This window comes from Danio aesculapii, chromosome 21 (genome assembly GCF_903798145.1).
Source record: "Danio aesculapii chromosome 21, fDanAes4.1, whole genome shotgun sequence".
Classification (NCBI taxonomy): domain Eukaryota; kingdom Metazoa; phylum Chordata; class Actinopteri; order Cypriniformes; family Danionidae; genus Danio; species Danio aesculapii.
The window spans coordinates 27,378,445-27,386,476 of record NC_079455.1 but is presented as its reverse complement, the minus strand read 5'-3'; positions in this window follow the sequence as shown (position 1 = coordinate 27,386,476).

Here is an 8,032-nt window from a genome sequence, read left to right as displayed (position 1 = left end):
TGCCGGAGGAGTCAACAACAAGTAACAGCACAAGCTAAATCACAAACACAAAAGTTAAAAGCTTAAACCAGGAGCGGTTTTAGAATCCCCCCACCTTTTAGACTGTCGTAAAAGAATGAACGTCAAAACTATCAAGTCGTAATCATTTTTGTGTTTTGTTTAACTGAAATGGCGATCTCGCTTTTTACTAAATGATCTCGATTAGTATAGTCTTTAACCAGTGTAATCATTTGAGTCACAAACAATCAAATACAATGTCTTTATGCAAAGACCACTTAATGCTTCCAATGACGGTTGTAGAAATTCCGCCAAAAAGTGGCGACAAACAACCATCTAAATGTGTCACTGACAATCTAATTCTTAAAAAAAAAAATCATCTAGTAATTAAACATGAAATCTTCGTACGCGTTTTCTGAATCATTAAAAGAAAATGAGATTTAAACATATGAATTTAAATGATATAGTATTAAATATATGTTATGTAGTATATTGACAATATACTACCACACATTGCAGCAAATGTTTTTTTTTTTTCAAAACCTTTCAAGACTAAGCCCCTCAAGAATAAAATCCTAGAAACCGCCTCTGGTTTAAATGAATGCTAATACCTTTTCAGACAGATTCTACATTATTTTCAAGTGAATTAATTGTGAAGCCCTGTATGAATTTAAACTAACTTTGCACATACTCCTGTCACACACACACACACGCACGCACGCACGCACGCACGCACACACACACACACTATTTGTTTTACCTACATGCACACTATTACATGTACATTAAATATGTTTACATTATATTCATTTATTACATACTCAAAGTTCAATAAATAAAAAAAACATATTCCATAACATAAGAAATCAAATAATTTGCAAAATACAGCAACAATGTCTTCACAGCTCTGATTGATAGCATGTACTACTAACCTCTATGTTTGATAATCCCACAATAATCTTGTTGTTGGAAGCATTAATTCAGGAGATCAATTAATGCATAAAATTCCATCTAGATCTCCTTAATAAAATTCTCAAAGCATCATAAGCAACTTGGTGCTTCATTAAGCTAGATGCTCAATAGTTAGACCACAGGTGAGCATTATATATTACAAACTGACAAACACATTATAAAATATGCAAAGCTAAATTGCAGAAGTTACAATATCAAATAAACAGCAAAAGCTAATCTAATCTGTTGTGAAATGCTGCATAGCTCTGATGACTTCAGGTAAGTAGAAAATGTGAAATTACATATCAAGACAAGATTTCTTCATGCATGTGAGCATCTTTAGAAGAAAGAAACTACACCTATGCCAGAAGTCACCAACAGGTAAGATGTTTAAACTATTTTAAAGTACAATCATGATTGTAATTAATTGGTACAGTTGTCAGACAACGTCTTGTTTTTATTTACAAAGATGAATTAAGTTGAAAAGCACATACTATTCTTCAGGGCTTGAATGACTTTAGATTTTTTTAAAGTCAAGCTTTATGTTATTAAAGTCGAGTTGACTAGTCCGCTGATGACATCATCAATAAAACACATGATGCAAATGTTTTGCAACACGGCCAAATTTGCTATTTATGTTCAGGAAAAATTATACACATGCCGTTTGACAGCTCAAAAATACAACAACGCAACATTACCTTATGAAACTATGACTAATATGACTAATTTTGTTCTTTTTACAGCAAAACAATAACTGTTCATTTCATTAATTAAGCAACATTAGCACAGGTTACAAATGCAGTCTATACATTGATCATTGCTTGTACTACTAAGAATGTTACAATAACAGATATGTGTAGTGCAAAAGTAATTGTCAGAATACCTAAAATACATTGTCAGAACACAGTACACACATCGAAAACCAAATTCATGGAAAGTTATTTCATAACAACATATGCAGGAAGACAGGCTATAAGCAGACTCTGTCAGAGTCTTGATAAGATGCAGATTTTAATGCTATAACAGTGCGGGTCGAAAAGATGCTCAAAATCTTGCTCAAGTCCGGCATTTTTCATTGTTACTGCTCATCTTTGTTTTCAGAATCTCCTCTCAAGGCGTGGAATCTTCACTGTGCACCTGAGATGATATGTACACATGAAATTTGCCACACTTGTTCTTTTTTTTTTTTGCACTGCACGAATCATTCACAAGACATGTCATCGTCAACGGCATCACAGTGTACAACAACCAATCACATTAATTTTCTAGTGTTGTGTAAATGTGATTGGCTAGCATCTGCTTGAGGGTAGGTGCATTGTGCAATCTGATCTAATCTGGCTGACACCTGTGTGACGAATTAAACTTCATGTGAATCATTGACGCTGACATAGAAAAAATAACATTCAAATTAATTTCACTAATCCGAGAGCAGATTCGTGTAAGGCTGGCATTTAGTTAGGTAAAAAAAAAGAAAAAAAAAACACGTGATCTGCACAGCGCAACTAGTTGATGTCAAAAAGCATAAAAACATCTATATCGCATTTATATTGGCAAGCAGCTGAACAATCAGCATATGGACTGTCCCATGTAAGACGGTAAAATGTTGGGGCACTTCTTTCTTGACTGGATGACCTATCAACGGGCTGAAGAGGATACTCTGTTTATTACGTACCTTGGCCATCTGGACAATATGGGAACGGACAGTCGCTTCACCCCTGGTAAACAGCTGGAGATAGGATTAGGGTGTGTCCTCTAAGGCTGAGGTGGGTGGGACAGAGGGCACACCCCTAAGCTGCCAAAAATGACAATAATTATTTTTTTACTGTTTTTGATATAAAAATTAAACAAAAAATAGTGTGGGCTGATTGGCCTTTATGTCTGATTGGATCCTAGCTCCAGTGGCAACACTCTGGGTGGAACTGACTAGTTATGTGCCCATGGTGCAGTTCTGTAATAGTCTGCATCCAGAGAACTGGCAATCAGTCGGAAGGATCAGGTTATGAAGGCCCCTTCACATGGAAAAAGGAAAGTTATGGCACTGCATTTATGCAGGATGACTGTCAAAAGACACAAATGCCATGGACCAACATTGTAAAACTTTCCATTCCATAACATATTATGCATCCTGAATAATCAGGGGATGACTGCCTGTTCAAAACAGCAAAGAAAGAAATGTTGTGGCACTGCATTATTGCCCAAAATGACTAGTTGTGTGGCCTTTGTGGAGTTTGTTATATTTTGGCAACTAAAAAACCAGCAAGCAACTGAACAATCAGGATATGACTGTTCATGTAAGACAGTAAAAATGTTGGGGCATTTCTTTCTTGACTGGATGACTATCAAGGGCTCAAGAGGAAACTCTGTTATTGCGTACCTTGGCCATCTGGACAATATGGGAACAACTGTCGTTTCACCCCTGGTAAACAGCTGGAGATAGGATTAGGGTGTGTTCTCTAAGGCTGCGGTGGGTGGGACAGAGGGCACACCCCTAAGCTGCCAAAAAATGACAACAATTATTTTTTACTGTTTTTGATATAAAATTAAACAAAAAATGTGTGGCTGATTGGCCTTTATGTCTGATTGGATCCTAGCTCCAGTGCAACTCTCTAGGTGGAACTGACTAGTTATGTGCCCATGGTGCAGTCTGTAATAGTCTGCATGCAGAGAACTGGCATCAGTCGGAAGGATCAGGTTATGAAGGCCCCTTCAACATGGAAAAAGGAAAGTTATGGCACTGCATTTATGCAGGATGACTGTCAAAAGACACAAATGCCATGGACCAACATGTGTAAAATTTCCATTCCGTAGCATATTATGCATCCTGAACAATCAGGGGATGACTGCCTGTTCAAAACAGCAAAGAAAGAAATGTTGTGGCACTGCATTATTGCCCAGAATGAGTAGTTGTGTGCCCTTTGTGCAGTTTGTTATATTGTGCAACTAAAAAACCAGCAAGCAACTAAACAATCAGGATATGACTGTCCATGTAAGACAGTAAAATGTTAGGGCATTCTTTCTTGACTGGATGACTATCAAAGGCTCAAAAGGAAACTCTGTAATTGTGTACCTTGGCCATCTGGACAATATGGGAACGACTGTCGTTTCACCCCTGGTAAACAGCTGGAGATAGGATTAGGGTGTGTCCTCTAAGGCTGCGGTGGGTGGGACAGAGGGCACACCCTAAGTTGCCAAAAAATGACAATAGTTATTTTTTACTGTTTTTTAAAATAAAATTAAACAAAAAAATGTGTGGCTGATTGGCCTTTATGTCTGATTGGATCCTAGCTCCAGTGCAACACTCTGGGTGGAACTGACTAGTTATGTGCCCATGGTGCAGAATGTAATAGTCTGCATGCAGAGAACTGGCATCAGTCTGAAGTATGAGGTTATGAAGGCCCCTTCAACATGGAAAAAGGAAAGTTATGGCACTGCATTTATGCAGGATGACTGTCAAAAGACACAAATGCCATGGACCAACATTGTAAAACTTCCATTCCGTAGCATATTATGCATCCTGAACAATCAGGGGATGACTGCCTGTTCAAAACAGCAAAGAAAGAAATGTTGTGGCACTGCATTATTGCCCAGAATGACTAGTTGTGTGCCCTTTGTGCAGTTTGTTATATTGTGCAACTAAAATCCTGCAAGCAACTGAACAATCAGGATATGACTGTTTATGTAAGACAGTAAAATGTTGGGGCATTTCTTTCTTGACTGGATGACTATCAAGGGCTCAAGAGGAAACTCTGTAATTGTGTACCTTGGCCATCTGGACAATATGGGAACGACTGTCGTTTCACTCCTGGTAAACAGCTGGAGATAGGATTAGGGTGTGTCCTCTAAGGCTGCGGTGGGTGGGACAGAGGGCACACCCTAAGTTGCCAAAAAATGACAATAATTATTTTTTTACTGTTTTTGATATAAAATTAAACAAAAAATGTGTGGCTGATTGGCCTTTATGTCTGATTGGATCCTAGCTCCAGTGCAACACTCTGGGTGGAACTGATCAGTTATGTGCCCATGGTGCAGTCTGTAATAGTCTGCATGCAGAGAACTGGCATCAGTCGGAAGTATCAGGTTATGAAGGCCCCTTCAACATGGAAAAAGGAAAGTTATGGCACTGCATTTATGCAGGATGACTGTCAAAAGACACAAATGCCATGGACCAACATTGTAAAACTTTCCATTCCATAGCATATTATGCATCCTGAATAATCAGGGGATGACTGCCTGTTCAAAACAGCAAAGAAAGAAATGTTGTGGCACTGCATTATTGCCCAGAATGACTAGTTGTGTGGCCTTTGTGGAGTTGTTTATTTTGCAACTAAAAAACCAGCAAGCAACTGAACAATCAGGATATGACTGTTCATGTAAGACAGTAAAATGTTGGGGCATTTCTTTCTTGACTGGATGACTATCAAGGGCTCAAGTGGAAACTCTGTTATTGTGTACCTTGGCCATCTGGACAATATGGGAACAACTGTCGTTTCACCCCTGGTAAACAGCTGGAGATAGGATTAGGGTGTGTTCTCTAAGGCTGCGGTGGGTGGACAGAGGGCACACCCTAAGTTGCCAAAAAATGACAATAATTATTTTTACTGTTTTTGATATAAAATTAAACAAAAAAAATGTGTGGCTGATTGGCCTTTATGTCTGATTGGATCCTAGCTCCAGTGCAACACTCTGGGTGGAACTGACTAGTTATGTGCCCATGGTGCAGTCTGTAATAGTCTGCATGCAGAGAACTGGCATCAGTCGGAAGTATCAGGTTATGAAGCCCCTTCAACATGGAAAAAGGAAAGTTATGGCACTGCATTTATGCAGGTAACTGTCAAAAGACACAAATGCCATGGACCAACATTGTAAAACTTCCATTCTGTAGCATATTATGCATCCTGAACAATCAGGGGATGACTGCCTGTTCAAAACAGCAAAGAAAGAAATGTGGCACTGCATTATTGCCCAGAATGACTAGTTGTGTGCCCTTTGTGCAGTTTGTTATATTGTGCAACTAAAAAACCAGCAAGCAACTAACAATCAGGATATGACTGTCCATGTAAGACAGTAAAATGTTAGGGCATTTCTTTCTTGACTGGATGACTATCAAAGGCTCAAAAGGAAACTCTGTATTGCGTACCTTGGCCATCTGGACAATATGGGAACGACTGTGTTTCACCCCTGGTAAACAGCTGGAGATAGGATTAGGGTGTGTCCTCTAAGGCTGCGGTGGGTGGGACAGAGGGCACACCCTAAGCTGCCAAAAAATGACAACAATTATTTTTTACTGTTTTTGATATAAAATTAAACAAAAAATGTGTGGCTGACTGGCCTTTATGTCTGATTGGATCCTAGCTCCAGTGCAACACTCTGGGTGGAACTGACTAGTTATGTGCCCATGGTGCAGTCTGTAATAGTCTGCATGCAGAGAACTGGCATCAGTCGGAAAGTATCAGGTTATGAAGGCCCCTTCAACATGGAAAAAGGAAAGTTATGGCACTGCATTTATGCAGGATGATTGTCAAAAGACACAAATGCCATGGACCAACATTGTAAAACTCCATTCATAGCATATTATGCATCCTGAACAATCAGGGGATGACTGCCTGTTCAAAACAGCAAAGAAAGAAATGTTGTGGCACTGCATTATTGCCCAAATGACTAGTTGTGTGCCTTTGTGAGTTTGTTATATTGTGCAACTAAAAAACCTGCAAGCAACTAACAATAAGGATATGACTGTCCATGTAAGACAGTAAAATGTTAGGGCATTTCTTTCTTGACTGGATGACTATCAAAGGCTCAAAAGGAAACTCTGTATTGTGTACCTTGGCCATCTGGACAATATGGGAACGACTGTCGTTTCACCCCTGGTAAACAGCTGGAGATAGGATTAGGGTGTGTCCTCTAAGGCTGTGGTGGGTGGGACAGAGGGCCCCCTAAGCTGCCAAAAAATGACAATATATTTTTTACTGTTTTTGATATAAAATAAACAAAAAATGTATGGCTGACTGGCCTTTATGTCTGATTGGATCCTAGCTCCAGTGCAACACTCTGGGTGGAACTGACTAGTTATGTGCCCATGGTGCAGTGTAATAGTCTGCATGCAGAGAACTGGCATCAGTCGGAAGTATGAGGTTATGAAAGCCCCTTCAACATGGAAAAAGGAAAGTTATGGCACTGCATTTATGCAGGAACTGTCAAAAGACACAAATGCCATGGACCAACATTCTAAAACTTCCATTCCGTAGCATATTATGCATCCTGAACAATCAGGGGATGACTGCCTGTTCAAAACAGCAAAGAAAGAAATATTGTGGCACTGCATTATTGCCCAGAATGAGTAGTTGTGTGCCCTTTGTGCAGTTTGTTATATTGTGCAACTAAAAAACCTGCAAGCAACAACTAAAAAAAGGATATGACTGTATGTAAGACAGTAAAATGTTAGGGCATTTCTTTCTTGACTGGATGACTATCAAGGCTCAAAGGAAACTCTGTTATTGCGTACCTTGGCCATCTGGACAATATGGGAACGACTGTGTTTCACCCCTGGTAAACAGCTGGAGATAGGATTAGGGTGTGTCCTCTAAGGCTGCGGTGGGTGGGACAGAGGCGCCCCCTAAGTTGCCAAAAAATGACAACAATTATTTTTACTGTTTTTGATATAAAATTAAAAAAAAAATGTGTGGCTGATTGGCCTTTATGTCTGATTGGATCCTAGCTCCAGTGCAACACTCTGGGTGGAACTGATAGTTATGTGCCCATGGTGCGAATGTAATAGTCTGCATGCAGAGAACTGGCATCAGTCTGAAGTATGAGGTTATGAAGGCCCCTTCAACATGGAAAAAGGAAAGTTATGGCACTGCATTTATGCAGGATGACTGTCAAAAGACACAAATGCCATGGACCAACATTGTAAAACTTTCCATTCCGTAGCATATTATGCATCCTGAATAATCAGGGGATGACTGCCTGTTCAAAACAGCAAAGAAAGAAATGTTGTGGCACTGCATTATTGCCCAGAATGAGTAGTTGTGTGCCCTTTGTGCAGTTTGTTATATTGTGCAACTAAAAAACCAGCAAGCAACTA